This window comes from Falco peregrinus, chromosome 8 (assembly GCF_023634155.1).
Source record: "Falco peregrinus isolate bFalPer1 chromosome 8, bFalPer1.pri, whole genome shotgun sequence".
In the NCBI taxonomy this organism is placed as follows: Eukaryota; Metazoa; Chordata; class Aves; order Falconiformes; family Falconidae; genus Falco; species Falco peregrinus.
In genome coordinates this window covers 17853141-17874462 of record NC_073728.1, presented here as the reverse complement: position 1 = coordinate 17874462, position 21322 = coordinate 17853141, and the positions used below count along the sequence as shown (strand labels likewise).

The window sequence follows — 21322 nt, the reverse complement described above, 5'->3', positions numbered from 1 at the left end:
ATCATACCTGAACTACCAGTAACTTATGTTAAGTTGCAATTTTTTTTCTCCTATGTTATGAAATTTAGCATAGTTTAAAGAACTTAACTACCCCATCTGAATGTCACATCAGCCATTTCAGACTGCAAAAATGAAAATGCAATCTAGTTAATTTCTCCTACAAGCAATAGCTGGTATCCAGGGTATACACACGAGGCTGTATTTCATGCTTTCTTCCCCTCTTTAAAGGGAAGTTGGAACAAATGAGCCAAGCTTTATTCCTTGAAATGAGTAAGCCCAGACCATTTCAGAGCAAGAAAGCATCTCAAAGCCATCAGGGGTCCCTGTGAAGAATATCCTGCCAAACACCCACACTTAAGATTGAGGAAGGCATATTATAAGCGCCTTTACCAATTGCATCCCTGACCCCACAGGGAGGGAGGCGGGAGGAATGCAGCCTGCTTACACAAATTGACCTCAGGTTGCCAATCACTTGGTGTCTTTCTGGTGCCTCATTCTAGACATTATAAAATCTTCACTGAAAGATGAGCCACTCTTTTGAGGATGGCAGAGGCATTTAACATAATCCGGGATGTTGTAAACAGCTGTGAGGCAACTGATGACTGTATATTTGTTAGAAATACCTAGAGCACATACTCAGGCTGCAATAAGAAGAGAGGTATTGGCACATGTAATTTAAATAAGAACAAATTTGAAGATTTGGTGGTGCCCTGCAGTACATGGAACTTCTCACACTTTTCTGAGTATTTATTAGGGCTTAATATCCAAATGTTAAATGCAAAGTATTTCAGGAAATCCCATATTTATGAAAATGGGGGAATGTGACCCTTCTGTCAGGCTTTCACTGACAGCAAAAAGAGCTACGGTCAAACTTCAGGAGTTTCTAATAAACACCAGCTTAAACGCATGTCCTGAAATTTGGAAACATAAAACTGGGCTAATTATTCCTGCTTGTAAATGACAGATGAACTTCAAATATTAGAACAGTATTTCACTGAAGGGGGGAGGAGGAAGCGGTAACAGGGAAATAGAGTAGTATATAATACATAACCACTCCTTTCCAGAAGTGCAAGTATATAATATATAGTCCTTCTCTTTCATCTCTTGTGCTGGGTCCTGCGGCTGTTTTTCTCATCCTATAGTAACACCTCAGTCTTGCAGGTTACGGCTGTCAGGCTGGGGGAATGTGTTGCCTATGCTGCTGAGGAGCAAGGGCTTCAGCTCCTGAAGCTCCACGGGTCCAAAGCTGATCATTTGCTGTCTCTGATGGTGCCTCCAGCCACTTGCCTCAGCTGCCGCATTGCTCCAAAGGGCCTTAGCAACTCCAAGCTCATGTGGGTAATCACTGCAGCTCTGCTAACAGTGCCTACTCCTCAGTGCCCTGTGGTCTCCAGCAAGAGTACAAGAGTGTCTGTAACACAGAGGACTGCACAGGCATCTTTGCTACCCAAAGGAGACTTATTCAATAGACTTCCTATACTGCCTTGTCAGTCTACAACTTTTGCAGTGCAAATCACTTTTACCTGAGCTGATATGCCCAGATTTATGCTCAGTATTGCAACTACACAATTTCATTCACATTATGATATGTCTGCTTATTACAAAGAGCAATATCTCACCTCTAACACTGGCAGCAAACTGGTTCAGAGCCAGCCCTTTGTTCCCCTCGCTGCCAGATGCCAACAGAGTCATCCTCCTCTTCTGGCGGGAGGGAGGGAGGGCAGCTCTTCCCTCCAGGCCACAGCCATCAGGTTTACATTTGTCCAAATGAGAGAAAATTTAGGTGATCTTGCTGGTTCTTTCTTGAAACTGCAAAAGAGGAGATAAAATAAATGGCTTGACTGAAACCTTATGTGAACATAAATCGTGGCATAGATTAAGAATATATATTATTATATATATATAATCATATATATAGAGAGTTATAATAGTAGTATATATATTATATATAAGCAGAGCTTATCATTACATTTCATTTCTTTTAATAGATGCTTTCTGCTGCATTTATATCAACAGGGCCATTCCTTTTAAGCTGAATTGTGTGTCTGTATCCCTCTGTGATTTAGAATATGCAGGGCTTCAGGGTGTATATATCTGAACTGCACCATACCCTTCCTTTCATGTTTTGTTTTTTGTTTTTTTTTTTTTTTTTGTGGGTTGGTTGGGTTTTTTTATTGATTTGGTTTGGTTTTGTGGTGTTGTTGGGTTTTTTAATTGCTGCACTGACCAAACTCTGATCTGTCACTTGTTCCAATGCAATTGTACCATGTCTTCTCACTTCAAGAGGACAAGTATATTAAACACCCCAAGCTCCTCAAAGCTCTGATAAATATACTTCTAAGTTCTTCTCTGCTTCTTCTCACATCCCTCATTCTTATGGGCATTCAAAAAAAAAGCCACCCATTTTCACTTTAGAAACCATTCCCACTTGTGGGTTTTTTATTATTTTTCATGGCATGGTTTGTTTCGGGGTTTTTGAGATGTGACACCTCTAGAATTGGAGCAATTATCCATTATCTGGGAGACATTATGCATTCATAGTGGGCTGTAAGTAGCATTGTTCTTCTGGGATCATCTAAAGCACATACAGATGCACACAACAGTTTCTAGTGAGGTTTTTTAATTATTGAATTTATCTGTGTAAATCAGTAGTAGAACCATTTATAAAAGCACAGAAATGAATGAGCCCATAATTCCGGGAAAAATAACCATATTGAGTCAAGTCTCTCTTTGGAGCTCTGTTATCTTAAACTTGGTAGGCAGGTGTCTCTGAAGGTTCCCAAGCTTTCCAGATTAGCACTGCTGAAAAGCAGGAGAGCCATCAAGGCAGTCAGTAACAACGTCCTCTTCTGCACACCCTTACATTCCTCACAGTTAGGTTGAAGCAGATCTGAAATTCCTCTCAGCTCCAAATTACTGTCTAAACACAAACTGCTAGTCAGCACTTTGAAAAAGGTGCCATGTGCTGAGAATAGCTTTTAATCTATTTCTTTCTCCCTGCACACTCTATTCAAACAACATTTCTACTTGTCTCATAACACATAAAGCTTGGCGGTCTTCACAGTATAGAGTGGGGCTGAACTATTTCAAATGCCCACAGGACTTCAATTATTCTCCTTGTCCTTCTGCAATGATTAATGCTTTTGAAAACAGAGTTGCACTGGTATGGCTGGATCAGGCGTGTGCGCACCCGCATGTCTGCGGACAGCTGTAACCGAAGGCAGGAACAGAATCACTAATGCTCTGCTGACCGCAGTGCCTAATCAATAAACCATGGCAAAAGCATCACAAGCCATACAATATATCATGGGGTTTGACAGCTGGCAGATGGTATTACTAGCAGCAGGATGCCTCAATGCAAATCTGATTTGGGAGAATTTGGAATATTTGAAGTTTTGTTTTTCAAAGTACCTATTTGGTATCCACACAATAGAAATCTGAAACAGAATTTGTTGGATACAGTCATTTGTATTGCTCCATTGCAATAAAAATGATTTTTCCCAAAAGGAGAAACTGTGGAAATGAGATTATCTCTAGTTGAAAATAAACATGAACATATATTTCAATATCACTAAAACGATTAAAATTGTAGATAAGATTTTCCTACAACCTCACAAGGAGTAAACTCGTATGTACCAGAAGACCTGTTAAACTGTATCCACTAAATAGAAGTATGAATTGCAGAGATGATCTTATTTTCAGACTCATATGTTTGTCAGAAACCTGTGATTTAATAGCAGCCAAAAACAGATGGAAGAGAGAGAGAAATGCTTTTGGAAGTATTTGAAAGGTAGCTTTGTACCCTCAAGCTGCGTTTTGGTATCACAACATGGCAACACACCTGCTTGCAGGCAAAGCATTTTTCAGTTTGGTTACATGCATCATCTTACAAAGATCCACATCGCTGTGCATCAAGGCTTCATGGTTTGTGATAACATAGTTTCAACAGAAAGCCTAAGACAAATAATATAAAACATCCGTTCACTGAGCACAGTGTGAGGTATGGCTTTTATTAATTCCATAGTTCTAGTTGTTAATTTGTTTTTATTTTCTCATTTTCACATTTTTCTATTATTTTAGTCTCTTTCCTCATACCAGTCTCTATTTATCTTCTGCTTAACTATTTCTGTCCCTCTATGATCCATACTTCTCCTCTGTTGCACAATCCTTCTCTCCTATTCCTCTTACTTTCTACATCTTTTCTCAGATTTCTTCCTTTATTGTTTCCACATCTCTTCTTCCCCCACCCTATGTTCTTTATCCTGTAGTTGTTTTTTTTGTCCTGCTTCCTAAGTCTCATAGACTTGTGTGCCTACTTCCTGAATCCCTTTAAAAACATCTCCTTTGCCAGCTACCTTTCTGGATTGGCTTCACCTACATCTCATTGCTTAGATGGTAATTCACTGTTAGGTTGTAGAGAGGCCAAGCACACTGATAAGTTAAACCCACATATACAAACAAAACTCCAATTAAATTCTTTAGCTGTAACTGATAAATTAACACCACATTGATTAGGTTTTAAGGACAAACTCCTGATAAGCACAAGAAGTCCTCCTAGACCAGTTACCATTTGCTTGTAGTCTCTCTACAGTGCTCACAATTTTTTCTGGTAAGTGCATCATCTCTCTGAAACTACTGGCATTTCTACAAATACATTTGGTCATGGACAGCCTCAAGCAATTCAGATAACACTCAATTAGCAGGAGACTGCAAATAATGTGCTTGTCAGACACCTCCCAGCCCTGCTCTCTTTCTCTGAATGTTCAGGCCAGGGAATATATTTTTTTCCTCCTCTACTTTTTGGTGATTTGCATTTTCATTCGCTAAGTGTATTACAATGTCCTATTTATCTTGGACTGCAGCATCAAGATCTTTGTGCATCTTAGTCCCTCCAGGAATTTCCCAAGCAAGTATTTCCCCACTGCACCTATTTGTTAAACAAAGACAAAAGATTTCTCTAATGCAAAAACGTAGAGACTGTCCTCAGAGAAAGCCAAAATCCTTCTGAAGAATAATTAATTTTCTGGATACAATTCAACCGAATGCCATTGTGTTTGTGAACATGTGTTAGCAAGAAATAAAAGCTTCAAATCGTATAAGCTCTCTCCTAGCTCATTGGAATAATCAGAAAAAAACCAACGTTCTGATTGGAATAATCGGGAAAAAAACCCCAAGAAGAAAAAAGTTCAATGTATTTCAGGGTTCTCATATACCTTCAGTTCAAGCCCTCACTCAGAATTTCTGGAAACACTAAATATATTGCCTGAGAGCAATATTGTTCCCCACATCCAAGCACTGGATTCTTTGGGGTAGAAAGACAGAGATTACCATTATTAGAGAAACACAGCTTCAACCTGTACACTGCCCCCAGCAACGCGTTTATGATTATACATAATATATTCCCTTAAGCTAGAAATAGTTCATTATTTTGATTCCTCACTCACTGGAAAGAGCATGCAGCAGGCATATGTATTTTTAGCCACCACTTCTCTGGCTGGTCCATGGTTTTCACTGTGTAATACTGTCCTAGAGGGCTCACAGAGAGGCTTCAGCCCCGTGGGAGCACTGCCTGACCCTGTTCTTCAGTTCAGCCAACAGTGGTCATTTCAGCTTTGTTTAGCTCTGTGAAAAAAAGAGACCTTCATGGAGCTAATCCAAAATTGCTACCATTCTCTTCAGCTTCTGGAAGAACCTTCACTTCATTTGGAAAGTCCTTCTGGAGAAGGACTCCAAACTCTACACTAAGTTCAGCTTTGCGTTCCAAACCAGGTTTTAATTTGCTTCCTGTTATGATGGCTCAAAAACATCAGTGGGGAAGTGCTGAGTTGAAAGTTGATGAAAATGAACCTTTCTGAGGGCTGACTTTTCCCTGTGTGCCAATAACTAAGAGCAGAGAACACTTTACCTTTTGTGGTTTTACCCCATCAGGAGTTCTGGGTAAACAGTTTATGCAGATGGCTTAGCTTTCTGCCCATTATTCTGCCTTTCACTGAGAGAAGAGAGTCCTGCAGATTTGGGGCATGGGGTTTAAATGAGGTTTTATGAAATAATATTTTTCTATTTTAGAATAATACCTGTCAGAAGGAAAAACAAACAAAAAAAAATTACAAGAGTTAAGAGCCCCACAGCGGCATCCAAGTATTTTTTAAAATCTCATTATCACTCTAGATTTACCACAGTGTTGATGACACTGTGCAGAGGTATAAAGTTCTTCAGCTGAATCACTGTTATCAGATGCTACGTGCTCTATGAAAACAAAGAAGTTTCTGTTGATTCAAGGTCAGGCAAGTTCCATCAATACTTATCTCCTACTGACTCTCCAGAAATGCCTCCAAGATTTAAGCTGGTCTACTACAGTTACATTTGAATGCATTGTCTTCAATTTCCTCAAACAAGTATACATGCCTACTTTCCATCCTTTGCTTCAGTGTCCCCACGATCCATGAGCCCACCTCCTCAGCATCCTCCCCACCTTGGTCTGTATCACCATCTGCAATGTCAAGAAACAGGATCAGTGGGGCATCTTATCCCCACACTGCTTTGCACCTTTTAGTGGCATGCCTGTGAACAGTTGTCTGTACATTTCTTTGGGACAAAAAAATATGGTGATTCCACTTGGTGTCCTTTTTTGCCATATGATTCTTTTTTAGGTCCTTTCCACCCTTATTTTTTCAATCCAGTTTTGACTCTGTGGCTTCTTCCGTCAACAGAAGGCATGAGCTTTTAGTTGCAAGTGTTTTTTAAGCCCACTCATTCTAGGAATTTTCTAGCAGGGCACCAAGTCTTTTTTTTCAACTGTTACACTGCATACATTCTCTTTCCCACTTTATAAAAATACTGAGACTACTAGTTGCTTTGTCTAATCTTATCTTTTCTAACCCACTAACTCTGCAGTCAAAGGTATTTAAGAAACAACTGAATGGAGTCTAGAAACAAGGTGTATTTGATTAGGGCTGGCACTATGCAAATGTAGCTGCACTCATCCTGGAGCAGATCCAGAATGAGTCTTGTGGATTTACAGGCTCTGTTCAGCCTGGTGATGTTTGTACTGCATTGTCTTGCACAATATACACACAAATCCTGCCTCACCTAGGCAGTACTGCAACTGTAGCTGTGCATAGTATCCCTTTACTTGGACAGTAGCCTCTTCTCCCTGCTCCACTTTCAGAGCTGCTTTTCTGTCATCTAAGTGGTGCTAGCCATCTTCTTTTTTCTGTACTTTTAAAATTTGGACTGTTAGCTCTGTATCTGGGAGAGTTTCCTTCAGCCAACTCCTAGACGAGGTTTCTGGTCTTTGCTCTCTTCCTGCACAGGGCAAGTACTGCACAGGTTGGGACATTTGCTGCCTCTTCCAGATGGAGCTGCATAGCTCCTGCTGCTGGGCTCCCTGACTGCTGCCTGGTTCTTACTCTACTGTCAGCAATAGGAGATGATTTTTCTTAGAAACAGTCTTTACTGAATTTATTAAAAATGTCAGCTACCACTAGCCATTAGTCATGGCACAAAGATGTACCTACACACTAATCTAAGCCATAGGAATTAATGGGAATGTGAGTCCCCTGCTTAGCAGATTTATCATAATGGGAGCAATTTTAATCCGTCTTGAGCAAAACTGGATTTAAGCCAGTTTAACCAATACACAAAAGACTCTGTAGCTAATTAACAGGTCTTTGTAGTATCCAGACCCCAATAAATATTAATGTGATGTCCTAAAGAATGAGCTTTATATTCCTGAATCATACATTTATTAAGTAAAGATTTGACCTTTTTGGAGATTACACGGGCAAACTCCTTCACTCTATGCAAACACAGGAAAAATCAATCTCCTGCAAACGTACCCTAAAAGAATTAAAATGCCACATCCTACGCTTAATGGACACATTTGATTAAACTGAATACAAACCCCAAAATAAATGGAACTCTCATAACCTAGCTACAATAAATTAAATATTAACGAAATATCCACATCTTTAAAATGTCATGTATTAGTTTTTAATAATGTCATGAATTACAACTCTTCTGTTCTTCCCACAGTAAGAGGAGAGTCTATCTATGCTAAAAATCTAACATTAAAATTCTGCTGTGGCTACAAAGTTAAACACACTCAGATTAGTAAAGGCTAAAATGAAATCTATCAGTAGAGCAATCATTCACTGTCACATACGCATTCTTCTATTTTCCTCTCAAATTAATGTTCAATAGGATTTTAACTCTGATACATTGTGCCCACCAGCACATTTCTTTTACACAGAAAAGCAACAAATAACAGAGACAGCTATTAGCCCTCACATGGACCAGTGAGTAAACAACTGCATGCCACCCCGTCTGCCAAGGGGTGACATGAAGCGAGCAAGATCTTATTTGGTGTGGGGATTCCTGACTTCCAAGAGCCCAAGGGGGTCTGCAGTGTTCAGCGCAACAAATTCAGAAAGGACAACTCTAACATTCAAGTAACATACACACTACCTGCAAGGAGCCATGTAAATGAGTCAAGAGATTTCATTTTGCCATGATGGCCACCCAAATTATATTCCCATAAATCTTTGACTAAAGCTCTGGAGCACTGTACTGATAAAAGCAAAGGGGGACTTGCCAGCCATCGTGGGCAGAAACATTAGATCTTGGCCAGTGATAAGACTCACAATTTACCTAGAAATGTTTACAGAAACTGATAAGAATTAGAGTCCATGACTTTGCAAGTTCTGGCCTACCCTGTTTTTAGCCTGTGAAGAAAGTGTCTCCCGCCCCAGCTGCAACTAGGTGTCATATCTGATGTGTGTGTAAATCTCTGGGGAGAGGTGGTCCTATGATGGTCAATGCCACTAAAATAAGCCATTTTGAGAATAATCCACTCCTCCAAAAAACTTTCTACCATCAGCTGATGTAATGTATACATGGCTGCAAACATTTGGGATAATACAAAGCATCTTTTATCAGGCCATCACTACTTTCAATATCATGTTTATTTTACTTAGATATCTTTTTACTTAAAAAATAAGGACCACCATAGTAATTAGATATGCCTATTGCACATCTGCAGCAATACTGCTACAGTTACTTAGCAACTAGTAAGATTTTTCTTTCCTGACAGAATAAAAAAAAAATCATGTAAAGGAAGAGAAAAATTGGAAGCAAATTGAGTTGAATGAAAAAAAGCAATTACTGTATTAACATTCAACATGCATAATAACACGGAGATGTCTTTGCTGTATGCACCAGCAACTGTTGCAGAGCATTGTCAGCTTTTATTAAAATCAAAGATCAATCTAACTTAAATTTTCGTACCATTAAGATGCGTTATCTACTATCTTAATGACTATATCCTCTTCTCTGTTTCATATTACAGGCAGAAAGAGGCAACGAAAGGAAAAATATTATGTTGACTTAAAGTTTCTGTAGAGGAGTACCATTCCTCACACTGCGAAGGGAAAGCAACCTCAGCCAGAAGAATTTACAGGGAGCAAAATTCAGTAAGAATATGCACAAATGTTCATGGGCCTTCAGCAGAATTGGAAATTTGGCTGCAGCAGAAGAAAGCACAGGGACATATTCTGTGTTCCACATCCTAGCTGGCCAGTGAGTTTCATGCACGCTATTAAAATCTTCTCAGACAGACAGATGAACACACCTCCCCCTCCCCCTTTTCCCTTGACTGCATTGCTTTCCTTCCTCACTGCTACCTACCATCTCAGGCAGGACTTTGATTCACTTTAAAAGGTGAAGATTTAATGTAATTCTGGCATGGAGCAACTGTAAAGGAATTTCTGTATGTTGACCAATCAAATAGAACTTTTTGGCCCGACTTTTATGATTTAGGAAGGAATGAATCATATTCTGAAGGAAATTACAGACTTAATTACTAAAAGTAATGAATCTATAAATAAACACTTTGATTCTCAGCAGGAGGTAATTATATTTATGGTAGTTTGGAAAATTTAGCACTGTGGTTTTCTTTATAAGACAGCAGTGTTTCATCGGGATGCCATAAAATATATTACCTTCCAAGGCAGTAAGAGTCTTAAGTATAAAACACCAGAGACCAACATTCACTTCTGTACTTAATTATTACATTACTTTTTACGTTATATTTCAGCAAAGGTACCGGAAGTTACAATTTATTAAGTATTTTCTGTGGAATCAAATTAATCACAATGAAACCCCCCCAGTATTTTATTTCATGTTTTCCACAGAAATACTCTTCTGCCAACAAACCCCACAAACTTAACTAGGCTTTGTTTTCATATTTGTTTTCAGGTAAAACCATTTCAGGACAAAACATCCGTCAAAAACTTCTATTAATATAAATCTTTTTTTCAAAACCCTGGAACAAAAATCCAAAGGTGTCTCTCACAGTGTTTGATGTGGTAAAGGTCTGCTACGATTGCATTCTGCATTTCTATAAATCAAGTTTTTCTTGATAAATGCAAGAGAGAAATAAAAGGGTCTTTCTCAAGTATCAAAGAGAGAGAAAAGTAAAGTAAAAAAGTGGTGGTGAGTTGGGGTTTTGTTGATCTGAAATTTCAGTTAAGCATCAACCATTTTGAAGGGAAGTGTGTCCCCACAGAAAAGCCACGGTGGGTGGTGGCATCAGGAACATGATTTCTGTGCCTCATTACTGAAGACTGTTTTTCCCTAATTTCTTGTAATTGATATCCCTTTGCTTGTAGAGCAAATGCTTTACTGTACAATTTGCTTTTTCTTTCTTTTTTTTTTTTTTTTTTTTTTGGTGTTGTTTGATGTTTCTAAAGGGGACCGATTCCTTTTTAAAACACAATAGACACAGTTATTGTTAGTGAGAGCAATGCTGGTTTCAGGAGACCCATAAAGACTGTAGGCTTTGTGAAGGGCAGGGGGGCATCATTAGGAGAGGATGAAGTATTGGAGCCATGTCTTTGCCCCAACCGCTGAGGCAACTGATCTGAAGGACACTTACTCTATAGGGTATGATTTCTCCCTCTCTTGTTTCCAAGTGTTCCACAGTAAGGAAAGACTTTATTTTGGCTGATGCTGAATGGTGTAAGAGCTGGTTTCATCCCAGCTCTGTGCCACCAGTCCAATCCCTGTGTTAGTTGCACTTGGCAGAACCTTGGAACCCTTTCCACCAAGTACCCAGCATCAATGTCTGGTTGCTGCCCTTATCCCAGTCTGTCACTGCCAAAAGAGGCTCTCATTGCCTTTGGGCTTTAAAAGTGGCAGATTACTCCACAGTTTGTCCTGGAGAGCACAGAATGCTGTACAAAGCTTCAGTGAGGTGGAAAGTTCTGATTTACAGTAAGCAGAGGAGTTGAACAGGACTGCAAAACTTAGATAAAGATATGGGCATTTTAAGAGCTCAAATGAGGAGTATCAATGCATACCCATCTCTTTATTCAGTCTTTTGAGCACTGCAAGAACTGTTGCTGTGGCAGTGTAGGTCTGAAAGGCTGCTTCCATGTTCTCTACAGCGATGGCAAACATAAAAGTACTACTGTCAGACTGAACAGGGCAGGTCAAGTCCTTCACAGGCACAGCAGCTAACAGATGGACTTTCAGTGATAATCCTAGTTCTGTAAACCTCTAGCCACTTGAGAGACAGATCTTTCTTATGATTGTGTATTTATTAATATCACAGATTTGCTATCCTTCCTACATAATCATATTAAGGTTTTTTACAGATTTTCTGTTTTCGCTTTTGTTACTCGCAGCTGGATTATGTTTTATATAAATCCTGGAAGGCCTGAAATTCAATTGAATGTAATTCCAAGAAAATAGAAATAGGTCTCCACGTAAACAGGCAAATAAAATAGCAGCATCCTAGTGGGAACCAGGTGTTCTCCCTGGAATATTGAAGCATGGAGGATGGCTTGAGTTCCAGGTTGGTATTCTGCCAGTCATGTTTAAAGCCAAGACTACCTGCAGCTGGTTTTCCTCCCTCACTTTAAAAAGAGAAGTTCATTATCTCTTCTTTGCATCTATGTGCCTCACTCCAAACCTTTAATTAAGGGAAGGATACAATAGATTGTTAAACTTCCCTGCTTTAGACTTGGCTCTTCCCCTTCAGTGATTCATCATGTTAGTGAGACTTGCTTATAGAGCACATAGCCTGCCACTTTTCTTTGCAATTAGCTAAGCAGACTGACCTCTGCCATCAGGAAGGGATGAAAATGACCTTTAAAACTGAGGGCCAGATTCATAGTAACTTACGGTCGTGCTGAGGTGGCTACACTGCACTGCAGGAAATATGGGACAAAGTGTGGGTTCTCCTTTGCTGAACAGGGCAGGTGAGGGACCATCTGTACTAACTCCTGCTTGGTGGAAACTTGTTGCCTGTGAACGTGGCAGCCTCTGATGGTGCTTGTAGTTGCAGGATGGCAAGAAAGCAGACTGAACAGTGAAACCTCTACTGACTTATTTGGGGCCCTCTGCAAAAAAATCCCTAAGGGGTCCTCATAAGGAAGACAGAACTTCAAACCTATCACGTAGACAAACATCTGTGGGCAAGCAGCAGCCAAAGCTAATTTCTAGACTGGCACCAAAACAGTCTCCCTCAGTCAAGCCGATTTATTTTTGTACTATTCATTTCTGAAGCCAAGAACGGCAAGATAAGCAAATGATACTACAACCTGGTAAGTAAGTGTTAGTTACCAACTAAACCTATAAAAACTCAGTAGGGCTTTGCTACCCGGGACATATATACATTCAACAACAATCATATGATTTCAACTTCATTAAATCAAGAAAAGGGAAATTGTCTGTGAATTATTACAATGAGAGATCTGTCCAAACTGCTTGACTTGGACCAAAACCCGGAGAATAACTGAAGTGAGACTACTTCCTAAAGAACCAGCATAAGGACACACAAGCACTATTATCATATGTCTTGTTTTATTTCTAACCAGGCCTGACTACACTTCAAGCCAGAAGAGTCTACAGGAACAGATTTTCATGACACAGAGGCTCAGGCAAAGGTCCATCCACAGAAATGCCTATTTGAAGTTTTAGTCTGCAAAAATTCTGTAGGACAAGAATCACTTCTTACTCTATATCGAGCTGTCACCAAACAAGACAAGTCAATACTGATAAAGAAATACTAGTCAATAAAGTCCTGTTTTTTAATCCTTTGTTCAAATTATCTTTGTATTAAATATTGTTGCTACTTCTATATGTTTTCAGTCTGGTCATGGTCAGAGTGACTAATACTCTCAAAGATTAAATGAAAGTACCAGGGTTATTTTTTCTGTCTCAGACCCATTGATAACTTTCCTGCCTTCCTATGGCAGTGCCACAACATCAAAAACAGAAAGAAAACCGACAAGATATCACTACTGTCTATGAAAGACACTACACTGATCAAACCATTATTCTGCCACAGGCAATCTGCCTGAGCAAAATGTTAGAGATCTTATGTCAGTTCAATGCAATGAAGCACAACTCATTCAGCTACTCATCAAACATGCTCTATACAAATGGGAAAGCTCTACCTTGCCTAGTAAAGATCCACCTTTAGAGGTAATAATGATCTTGACGGAAAACTACTGCACTCTGGTACCTGTAAATGAAGGGCCATTTGGAGAGGTGGCAAGGGAACAGCAGAGGATCTGTTCTTCGTAGAATCAATTAATGAGATCCTTCTGATTTTGAAGCCTCATCTCAGTCTTGAAAGGTGGAAGAGCCTCTTCAGAAATGAAAAATTATGAAAACGGTAAACGCTAAAAACAATTCACAGTTTCCGAGTGAGTAGGATACATCTTTGGACAAGTGAGTGAGGATTCAGAAAGATGGCATCACATTGGTGGTCCAATTCATTACTATTTTATATCTTACAAAGCACAATGCTAGAAAGCTTGGTGAGCTGGCTTTTTAAGCAAGTGAATGTAAGGTGCTGGGTCAGACAAAAAGACCTATCCAGGCTGAGGACCAGCAGGAGTGGTGTGTATTACAGTGGACAATTATGGAAAAAGACCAAGTGAATGACAACTAAAAGCAAGAGGCACCAACTTCGACTAACGGAAAACAATGATAAGATTTGATTACTCCAGAAGCCACAGGAAGGACACTTATCCCTAAAAGCTGGATGAACGAAAGCTGGCAGGTCTTTCTGTGGAAGAAAGATGCAGTCATGGTACAAGTAGTTACAAGGAGTGCTATTTCTGTTACTATTATCTTCTATTCTTTTGTTCAATTCATTTCCCTCCAGAAACCCAGAAGTAGTTTCTTACATCTATTTATTTGTCAAATGCCTAAGCTGTAGGCTTTCTGGGGCAAGATCATCTTTTCTGTGTGCAAGCAGTAATGAGCACAGCGAAGGCCTGATTGCTGACTAAGACCACTTGAAATACAAATACTAGTAAGAAATACTAGTGGGGACATTGCACAGTGATCTAGCCTAGCGTATAAAAGCTGATAATAGATACTTGAGCCTCACACAAGAGTTTTGATTTTCCAACTGTGCATTAAAAGCAAGAAAGCTTGCTAGGCTGGCATCTAAACTATTTTCAACCGTTTTCTGATGTTGTTTGTATTTAACCTAAGACACTACATTTCTTGTCTGATTAAGATTGGTTCACATCAGTTGATCCGAAGTAGCAGTCTTTTGACCTTGGAGGAGAGACTGAAATGTTTTGTTACAGGCACACAGAGCCATATTCTTAGCTGAAGGTGTTTTACCTGCAATCATTGCCCGTGAAGGGGAGAGTTGCAGAGCTAGAGACTCATAAGGTCAGGTTCTGATGGCCAGATGGAAGTCTATCGCTTCAAAGTTAAACTGCTGAAGTGTCAGGCAGATGATATTTTCAGTCAACTGTCAACACCCCTTGCCTAGCACAATGACTTTCACTGTATCTGTGACAAACATTGTGTTTTGCAAAGAGCTAGTGACTTGGAAACCCTTTGGTATACAGCTAGGTGGGCATTGCTGCTGAAACCCGTGGTCTTCTTAGAAATATGTCAACTCCAGTAGCTACTCTTCTAGTGTCAGTTACTCAAAGCTTTGCTGTTAATATTCAGTGGGTGGTTAGTAAGTCCCCTGTGTTCAAGATAGCCTTTTTGGTCAATGCAAAAACTGCGTAACATAAATTTATTTTCTTTGCAGGACTGACACTTATAAAGATTTCACAATCTAGTCAGAACCATTCCATTTAGTGGACTGATGATTTAAGCCTTCCATAGCAGATGAATCATAAATGCTAAAACTTAGCTCAGTTTTAGTTTTACTGTTGTGATAGGCATCTGCACTGAACAATCTATAAATAAAAGAATCCGAGCAACTATATATCATAAATATTTATTTCTCAATGTATGTTTCCCTATCCATCAGACTGAGGCTGAAAAATGTATTTGTGACAAACCCTTCCAGCAGCTGCAAAATGAGCAATGGGGACATCTTGGGGTCTTTTTTAATTTAGAGGTAGGGGGAAGGTGGGACTGAGTTTCTTATAACTGTGCCCCAGTGGCTTTCCTGACACATTTCACAACATAGGCTACACAGCTGTTCCCATCTTTTCTGGAGACAAAATGAAGATGTCTTTTGAGATTGGTGTAACTTATTTTTCAGTTAACAAGCTGTCCTAAGTCAAGAGCTGCCCTTGGTGGTCACTGTCTGTAGCCCACATCAGTTCTGCATTACCAGGTACGTGGCAGGAAAAGGAAGAGAAAGGCTGCAAGAGGTTGTGGCCCTGCCAGCTTGGTAGCCTGAGGAAAGCATTCACAGCTCTAAGTATTAACTCTGGTGGTCTTGAATTACTGGGATTTTCCAGTAAAAAGTGAATCCTTGATGGAAATACATTGATCTAACAGGAAGACCACAAGCCCCTGTTATGTACTTAGTTGGCACCATATAATCTTTCATGCTAGAGCCTTCAGGGGAAAAAGCAGCAAATATTTCACTCATTGCTCTCAGTTTCTACTTTTTGCTGTGGTGTATTTTTAACAGCATTAATTATTGTTTGGCACTTGTACTTGAAGTGTTCTCTATGAGTCAGGCTAAAAGTTAACGTGCACTAAATAATAATACAGGAGCAGCCAATTAGTAAAAATGCATCAAAGCATTGTGTAATGCAACCATACTAGCAGCTGATATAGGACTTTTGATGTAATTACTGGGACTAAGATGTCAAATGATTGAACAAACCAGCAAATCAATGAACTGTGCATACACAGACTATTAAAATCTACTGTGGCAAGGGATCTTAAGGCATCAATCAGCAAATTACTCTGCCGTGAGTCATTTTTGGCAAAAGTTTGCTAAGATGTTGTGAAATCTCCTCTGTCGTAGGTTTTAAGAACAAAGCCTAGGCAATCTATGCCAATGCTTACTCCCCCAAACGATGAGAATTTTTCCCTAACGAGTAATTTAAATCTTCCTGCCTCTCATTTAAGTTCATTGCCTCTTCTGCTAGCCCCAGTCAGCATGAAGAACAGGTTGTTTTATTCTTTTCTGCTGCAGCCTTTCACAGACTTGACATATAAGCAGATGCTGCATAGGGTCTGGTGAGGGCTGCACCCTTCCCTTATGCCATGCTGTGCAAATCACTGTTCTTACAGCTCCGGTAGTGAGTGGCAGCAAGTCTGAACTGCGAGGGGGGGGGGGAGGGGTGCACTACTTCCAGGGGTGTAAATAGCTAGTTCAAACCTGAGAGCCAATGTATCTTTGCATATCCTGTCTCTGCTATCTAAGCCAAGACAGGAGCTCTCATTTACCTGATAGAAGGGGCACTAAAATCCAGGATTGCTGTCATTGTAGTCCTAATAAGATATTGGCTTTATATATAACTTTTTAAAGTTAGAAATACTTAATTGTCTCCTTACCTCTAAGCACAAATAACTCACTCTTGCTTTAGCTAGAGCTTGGGCACAGACTTTACTTGCATATTGTCAGAATATTGATATTTTACTTTTTCTTCACCATTTTTTTTTGTTTGACCTATTTAAATCATATCAATCAGTTAGAAAAAAAAATATAAGCAGGACTGATATGTTATTCAACCCTGGGAAAAAATGAAATGAGAAAAAAAGTGCCCCAAACTGGAATTTAAAGTTTGGGATATTGTCCCAACAATAGAAGAATTACTGAGAGATTGTTGGAGGAGGGAAGCTCTTGAGTTTCCTGCTTGCTTTCTTTTCTAGCTTAGAGTCCTGAAATTGAAGTAGTTGCTGATCTTTGTGATATTACAAAGTGAAAATGAGGACATTCTGATCGGAAAATGGAGCTGTGTGTGTCATCGTGTGCAAATCATTAATACTGGTGCCCTCAGATAATTGAATAGTCATGAAATTTTCAGAGATTTAAAACAAAGAGAAAACCAACTATTTCACTGCTTCTCTGCAAAGTATAAGTTATTACACTTTTAAAATGAATGTTCAATTGGCTGAGGAATCTCAAACTGAGAGTTCAGTTGTGCCCTCAGCAATCACTGTAGCAGGCTGAATGCAGCCCTAGTGCTTCCATTACATGGCACACAGTGGGAGATGTGGAGGAAAATATGAACAGCAGGGTTACAACAGCCACCTTTTCTGTTGTAACAGCCTCTCGATGTCTCCCTATCTATACTATCTATTAGCAAGACATCGTACGTGAACTGGAAGCTAAACTGAAGCTCCTTAGGTGATTTCAGGGCTGTTTCCATAAAGCAAACAAAAGATAGCACAGAAACATGTGGCACAGATCAGCTAAAAAACAAGGTGCCAAAAAACTTCAGAGTGAAAGAAATTGTTGTGTGAGGTAGGGATCTGGAGTATTTTGCAGGTCTTTGACAGTGGTGGCAGACTTCTCACAGGAACTTATCTGCAAGGTGCAGGAGGAATATCTTTGAAGACTGAAACAAACCAAAAAGCATTAAACCCTTTCTTCAGCAGAAGTCTTTCTCAGGGCTCATAGCTGAGAACAGAGATGCTGGCGTTTCACTTTCATAGCCTCACAGATCCAGTTTGGCAGTAAAAGAAATGAATGGGTAACATCCTCAAACAGCCTACCTGCAGCTCACCAAAGCTACCTGCAGAGGCTTGTGGCTTCTTCCCCTGCTGCTGTGGCAGGTCCCAGGCAGTGCTGGGCTGGGGAGCACTGCCCTGGGCAGGCTCCCTCCTCTGCCCCCTTTCACCTCCTGCGAGGTGTTTAAAGGCAAACCCCAAAACCTCTGCTCTGAAAAGGGATTTTTCCACATCAAATTCACTTGACGAATATTTATCTGGAACACTATATTTATTATCCTGAAGCTTGTATTCCTGGTTATTTCACAGGAAGAATGTTGGAAGTCACTTGAATGGTATCCAAGGAGACAACTTTACTGAACTAAACTTATTAGTCTTATCTTATTGCCGTTTACGGTTGTTTTAAAATAGATAGTAACTGATCCTGTAGAGCACATTATAGCTCCTCTGTATGGAACACTTTATAAAGATATGCAATACATTTATCAGAGCTGGTTTTGCTTCCTAAAATAATGTTGTTAAGCTTTTCCATTTCATTCATAATGTATTATTTTCCACTTCTTTTTTTCAGCCTCTAGTTCACATTATGGTCCCCCTGGATATCATTTTCCTTTAGTTCAAATAACATTGATATCACCCATATACGCCTTCTATTTCTGGTGCATTATTCCAATTTGGCCACTAAGTGTCACCCAAAGGCATACTGCTGCCGCGGCTCCCCTGAAGATTTGGGAGCGCTGCGGGGGAGGTGGGGCTGGGGGGAAATAAAAGAGAGAAATTCTTAATAGCTCCGATAAATTGGCACAGTAGTAAGGGGGGCAGAATTCTGATTTCCCCATGCCTTTCTCTGTTTAGCTAGACTTTTGCATTACAGCAACAAGATGCAAACAACACCCTCCAAATGTTTGTGCTGCGGGAGGTTGACACCATCTTACCTTTGGTTTCGTTAAAAGTTACTCTAAAGTCTGCCTGGATTTACAGTGTTCATCAGCACACCTGGAGAAAGTCTTTCTCCTTGTGTCAGGCCTTCCTGGCTTTTCAACAAGTCATTGATGCTCCCAACTACACATCTACAAGATGAAAAAGAAAAAGCACAAATTGAAGAGGCATCAGATAGGACATACTCATTTATTCCAGGGTTTCACTTAAGAAGCATTTAGCACCCCAACCTCCCACCCCGGTAGATTGTGAAGCAATTTCTTTTTCAAAGCAAATGTAACTCTTCATCTTTGTCCTCCATCTCTCCCTCCCCAAATGTTTACTTTTTTAAAAAAAATATTAAATGCTTTTTCTACCTATCACAGTCTAAGTGCCCATTTCTGTATGCTGTCATTTGTCCAGCTCTCCATTTCTACATTCATTTACTGCATAGAAGATTTCTTTTTTTTTTTTTTAAATCATCTGGACCAGAAGCTTGAATAAATTGCAGGTGTTCACCAGGGCTGTTAATCAGATTCCTGATACAAAAACATTATCTGTCAAGTGCAGAAATAAACCTGCCCTGAATTTACATAGACGGCCAGGCACTGCAGGACTTGCTGTGTGCACGGGGGAAAAGTAAATCCAGCGAAAGGTGTGCCAAGGTGATACAACCACCAGACATGGCTGGGCAGCACTTGCAAGTCGCTGCCACAGCAGCCCCATGGGCTGCACCTTGCCATCAGCGTCCTGCAGCCAGTTGCTGCTGACTCTGCCAAGCTGGTTTCAGTTTGTCTAGCACCAGCCAGGTGATTCACAAGAGCCAAATGCAGGGAGAGATTCACCCTTTCATTTTCTCAAATATAATCTATTAGCAAATTATAGGCAGCATGTTGCAGTAAAAAAGACCAGCGTCACCAAAGCTTCTAGTATCTATCTGAAAAGCAAATCAGCTTCAATACACAAATAAACTACTTATTTCCAAGTTTGTTATTTTGTTTCAGCTCACACAAGCCAAAACATTTAAATTGATTTATCATTCCTCCAAGGCCTAATTTTTTGATTTTTACCTTTTGAGGTGGTTTAGCTGGTCTGGATGCTACCCAATGCCTTTTAGGTCAGCTGGCTTCTGGGTGGGTCAGCACAGGATCCTGCTTCCTTCTAGGATCCAAGGGAAACATCCCAATGTTTTCATTTGCAGTTACTCTTATGTGAGGCAGATAGCAGAGCCTGCTTCGCTCACTTCATTTCTTTGGGGGTAGGAAGAAAACTGATTAAAAAAAAGGATAAGAATCCCAATCTAGAAACACTCTACTTCTTTCTGTGCCCATGATGCCCAGAATTGGTGCAAAGGAGGGAAGCGTGCCACCGAGGAAGAGTCCTGGGTCAGTTTCAAGTATGTACAGAAGCCTGGGAAACTGGCCTATGCCTTTGTCTTGTGTGAGATGGCTACTTACATGAAACTCAGGCTTCATAGGATTCCAGAATCTGAATTTACTGTTAAATATAACCCCTAGATTTCATACAGGATGAATTATTATTAATATCCCATCTATTTGACCTAGATTCGGTAGACTGCAAAGGGCTATGTTTAACTTCTAAAGAAAAAATAATTAAATTGGAAAATCAATCACCAGGCAATTTCACATTCAGTTCATTTAAGGTCAGATTGTTGCTGTCTCAGAGAACATAAGTTATACTAGTTTAAGTTTTCTTAATGGACCGAGTTCAGAAGTATTGTGAAATTAGACATAATTACATACTGGCTAATGAGTCTAAATTGGCATATAGCATACATGTTGAGAGGTATGTAACCATTTACATCCTCTTTGACTCATTTATTAGTAGGACCCAAGATGACAAGGGCCAGGAATTGCCACCAGAGGTTCTGGATGGTTCAAAATGTTGTAGCTGAAGTGGACAAGCACCTGCTTCCTTTCTGCACAGGGAGGTAACTCAAGGCCAGGACTTGGTAGAGGCATCATACGTTGATTCCCAAGGGTAATTCTGTTGCTGTGCAGGAGTTGCTGTGTTAAATGTGATCTGCTGTAGATGACTGACGTTTGCGATCCCTGTGGTACTATTTCCACTGTTCTGCACCTTTCTAGTATGCTGGTTCTAGGGAAAACACCCAGGGTGAAAGCCAACATGTTTAACTTGCTTCAAATTTTAGTCCTCTTCAATCATCAACTCCAAGTTACGTTTTGAATTTCTGTAGAAAACCTATAATAACCCAGTTAGAGAGGTTCTTTGGTCTTCCATCTAATAGGTTCTCCAGCTGGAGGTGCTCTGGGCTTCCATCTATTTTTTCAAACTGCAATAATTTCATTCAGCAGAACATTTTCAACAGAATTTTGTAGTACCATGAAGTATAAAGATTTTCTAACTGCATCATGGTATGTGCATCTCCATTATTCAGAGACTGTAGCCCAGTGTAGTTTGGTTCTAGATTAAGATACATAATTCCAGCTTTAAGGATTTGCATCTTTGGGTTTGGGGC

At 39.9% G+C, this 21322-nt stretch overlaps 1 long non-coding RNA gene across 1 annotated transcript; it reads right to left on the bottom strand.

Annotated features, from left to right (window-relative positions):
- Positions 1-1617: 1617 nt before the first annotated feature.
- On the bottom strand, positions 1618-20445 carry LOC114012061 (uncharacterized). Its single transcript, XR_003554281.2, has 4 exons — positions 19893-20445; positions 18840-18974; positions 6410-6490; positions 1618-1809 (listed from the first exon to the last, which is right to left on the bottom strand). It is a non-coding gene; the product is annotated as an uncharacterized LOC114012061 (long non-coding RNA).
- Between the last annotated feature and the right edge of the window lie 877 nt (positions 20446-21322).